A 4938-nucleotide genomic window follows, 5' to 3' on the forward strand; every position below is an offset into this window, starting at 1 on the left:
AAAACCTGATTGACGATTGTGTGATGCTTGCTGATTATAAAACCTGATAGACGATTGTGTGATGCTTGCCGAGTGTAAAACCTGATTGACGATTGTGTGATGCTTGTTGATTATAACACCTGATAGATGATTGTATGATGCTTGCCGAGTGTAAAACCTGATTGACGATTGTGTGATGCTTGCTGATTATAAAACCTGATAGACGATTGTATGATGCTTGCCGAGTGTAAAACCTGATAGATGATTGTGTGATGCTTGCCGAGTGTAAAACCTGATAGACGATTGTGTGATGCTTGCCGAGTGTAAAACCTGATTGACGATTGTGTGATGCTTGCCGAGTGTAAAACCTGATAGACGATTGTGTAATGCTTGCTGATTATAAAACCTGATAGACGATTGTGTGATGCTTGCCGAGTGTAAAACCTGCTCTGCAATAGAGTCTATCCACTTTTAGAGAGTGTGTAAAATAATAATCATTTCTGTCCAGCTTCCGAAAGAGGATATAGAACGACTGGGCTGAGTTCTTAATGTCTTAACATAATATGATTTTTTTCCATTTCCTTGAATTCATATTTATTTATTCTCACGTGTAAACCAGCATTTTGTACATTTATATACTTTTCCATTTATTCATATAAGAACAACAGCTGATTAACCTAGAAAAATCCCATTTTTCTTTTATCAGGCAATGTGGTTGACCAAGCTCAAAGACACGGCAGATAAATGGAAAAGAACTTTACAGAATACAGTATTCCGGAGTAATCAGGAGCCTCCTTATAATGCCTCTTCTACTGCCCAAAGTGGTAGAGTTTTCGTAAAGAGTTCTTAATGCATTACTCTCGATATTATCAAGATTTAAGTAATACTGAAAGTTGTGGAAGTTTTTCTTAAAACGAAACTCCATTAATCAACCAAAACAAGACTAGTCCTGAAGTTTAGGCAACAAAAACCATCATCTACTATTGTGACACTTAGACTATAACGTATTGATTCACAGTTGGGCTAAAAAAAATCCAAATGTGACATTGTGATATTTTGTTAGAGCATTGTAAAATGTGACACGAAGTGTAGCTAATAAGAACCTAACCAGAAAACAGACTTATTCAAGTGATCTTTGAAGGTATAATTGTTTTCATTTACTTGATATTAAACCAGACGATCTGGAGGATCCAGATGATCTGAAAGATTCCTACGGTCTGGAGGAGTCAGACGATTTGTAGGTTTCATATGGTCTGGAGGATCTAGACGATGTGAACCATCCATGGTGTTTGGATGACCCATATGATCTGAAAGATTCATACGATCTAGAGAATTTAGATGATCCGAACGACCCACAGTGTTTTGAGGATCTAGATTATGTGAAAGATTCACACGATCTGGATAATTTAGATGATCTGAACGATCCATAGTGTTTGGATAGTCCAGACAATCTAGAGTATCCAGGCGATCTGAAGGATCTGGAATATCTATTCGATACGAAGGATTCATATTGTTTAGAGGATCCATAAATTCTGGAGTATCAAAACTAGCTGGATATTATAATGTATTAACAATGTGGTGAATAATATACTGTTCTTCAAGCGTGTGTGAAAATAAACCCTAAATCTTCAGCTTCTTTATAATGGACCACTAAAAGAAAATTGTTTATTTGGTGGATCCAAGTAGCGTGATCCGAAGTGCCAAATCAGACAATCAGCGATTTAGCCTAAATTGTGTATTTTCATTCCTGGTATTGATGAATAACATTAAAAATATGTGTTATTTCTTCCCGGTAGATAATACATCTTCGTATGTTGGATATATTTTCGATTATCTTTACTTTCTTCTGAAAAAAAATTTTTGGGGGGGAGAGTAATTTATTTGCTATTTTCTTTTGTTTCTTTCCTTTTTTTAAATTAAATTTCTCCCGTCTGTTCCTACAGTCTTCATTTACTGTTATCACTATTATTTAATTTTATGACCTCTGACCTGTATTTTGGTATTTTTACTACTTGTGTCTATCTTTTTCCAGTTTTCTTTCATTGGACATGTCTTCTAATCGATCACTAATCCACTTATGCTATTTGTTTTTTTTTGTGTATGTGTTTTTCTACATTCTTCTCAACCTTTTCTATTACTATTATATGTTACTCATAAATGTTTATTTCGCCAGTGCTTTACATCTATTTTTTCTTATTATCTTTGATCTCTCTCTTTTTTAAAATATTTCTATTGCCAGCAGATGCCGCTAGTTTCAATTCCAGAAATTCCTTCGTTACGAGATTAAGTAAATACTGTATAATAATACATTACGTTAAAAATACGGTAATTCGACATCTTAAAAATTTAAATTTTATTATACATTTTTGATTGTATTTTGTGTTCAAATGAAAAAGTGTAAAAACTATAATGTATAAGATACAAGGATATTGTCTGTAAGAATTGTGCTATTTCAGAATTCCGTTATACAACTACGAAACTATTGTTTTGATCGTTTATTATTTGAATTCGGTTAGGCCTAATAACTTATTGCAATAAAGTTCATTAGGTGCATATCCTAATTGTGATAGTATAACAGCAATTTCTTCAGTTATGCTTCTCCATAACTTAAATTATAATCTGCTTTCTATTACTTACACTTTGTGACTTTCTTCTATATTTTGTTTCATCGTAAGTACTCTTTAACTTGTTATTTTCAAATATGTCTCATTTTTTTACCATAATTTGTGCGCAATTTATACATTAGGCGAACTGAACAAACTAAACAAATTATGACAAACGAACAAAAATGTTCTTTACGTTATGCTACTCCTTTCTTTGTGATTCGAATCTGTGATTGTTCGTGTGGCTATCTTTAATAATATAAAAGAATGAAATGAAAAGACTGAATTCTGACAGAGCGTCATTAGAAGTTACAATTAAGTGATATTAAATATAAATCAGATTTTTGTTACTTTAAATCAGCAACAGTGCCTAGCCTATAAAAACATAATACATATATGTAATTAAACATGAAAAGAAATGTACTTACTGTCTTAATGTAATATATTTGTAAATATATTGTATTATGTATAAGGATATGTATGACGAGGCTCTGAAGCTCAAAACTGTATGTGTAATAAATGTAATCTACCCGCTCCCCCCTTTAAAAGATGATTGTTCTAATACTCTTGTTCCATTTAGCTGACTAGATAAAAAAGAGTACTTCTAATAGTGTTAAAGAAAGAACTTGACTCTCATTTCATCTTGAAAAACTTGTGTCTAACATTGTCGGACGATGTTTTCATAAAACCAGTACCCAGCAGTTTCTCCGGAGAAATAATAAACTATTTTAATACCTCATTTCAGGCTCCTGTTCGTTTTCAAAATAAAATGAATTATATATATATTTATCGAAACTTAGTAGAAAAAGTGTCAATGAAATATTCATTGGAAAGCAAATCAAGATGCTCGCCCAGCTTTCCTACAAATGCTCAGGTCAAGATATTCTCCCAGATAAGACTCCTTTCCTGAGAATGTTAAGGTCATGATACTCTTCCATGTAGTCTACTTTCCTATGAATATGCAGGTCAAGATACTCTCTCAGCTAAGCCTCCTCTTCTAGCTAGCGATTGTCCAACCTAGTATTTAATTTTGATATTTTCATCGCCTATGCAGTTTTAACTATATTTCTCTTTTCATAAGCCTCTTTTTCTATGAATGTTAAGGTCATGATGCTCTCCCAACTAAGCCTACTTTCCTATGAATATTCAGGTCAAGATACTCTCCCAACTAAGCCTACTTTCCTATGAATATTTAAGTTTTACTACGTCCGCCAATGCTGGATATGTTGTTTTTGTTCCGTATACTCTCTGTAATGATAAACGTAGCTTTTTATGTTCCTTAAAATGCAGTACTTATGTACGGTTTTGTGTGTTTCCACAAATGATAACTTGTGGCAGATGACGATTCTGTAACACAAGTATCTAAGCATGTTGTCACGACCTGAGCACCTGCTGTTGTACAAGCTACTGTCAACGTAAACAAATGTTGATGTTTGATTGTATATGACCAATGTATAGACATTCTTCTATATATAAATGTCCTAAAACACTCGATTTTCGCCTAAGCTTCTTTATATGTACACATGATATTTCACACACTCGTTTTACACTTTAGTTGCTTTACTTTAGACGAGCTTTAACTATGTTGAGTTTATATTATAACGCTATTGTCATATCAAGCATTGTTAACGAAGACTAAGCCACTCCAAGAAAGCAAATAATCTGTCGATATGGTGAGGTCGAACAGGATTTGAAAGGACATAAGCCACTTTAAAAAAGCAAATAATCTGTCGAGATGGCAAGGTCTCACACCTTTCAAATCCTACAATGTTTAATCTCGACTTGTCGGCTTAGATAAGTTACAGGGGAATGTGACATACTGACATGTATTATATAAAAAACTTTCAGCCTGGTTTGGAAACAATGATCAGATACATATTAGAGAACTAACATATTGGTAACAGAAATGTCTGCCTACTTTGGTATACCTTCACATCAGCATTGTCTTATGATTACTTAAGCCTAACTCTACTATACGACAAGATTATCAAAATAAAACTTTTATTACATGACCTACTTTTAACAGATTAACATCTACTACATGACGTACTTTTATCTGATAAATGTCTACAACAGGACGTACTTTTATCTGATTAATGTCTACTACATGACATACTTTTATCTGATTAATGTCTACAACAGGACGTACGTTTATCTGATTAATGTCTACTACATGACGTACTTTTATTTTGATTAATGTCTACTACAGGACGTACTTTTATCTGATTAATGTCTACTACATGAAATACTTTTATCTGATTAATGTCTACTACATGACATACTTTTATCTGATTAATGTCTACTACATGACGTACTTTTATTTGATTAATGTCTACTACAGGACGTACTTTTATCT

This window comes from Limulus polyphemus, unplaced genomic scaffold (assembly GCF_000517525.1).
Source record: "Limulus polyphemus unplaced genomic scaffold, Limulus_polyphemus-2.1.2 Scaffold7973, whole genome shotgun sequence".
In the NCBI taxonomy this organism is placed as follows: Eukaryota; Metazoa; Arthropoda; class Merostomata; order Xiphosura; family Limulidae; genus Limulus; species Limulus polyphemus.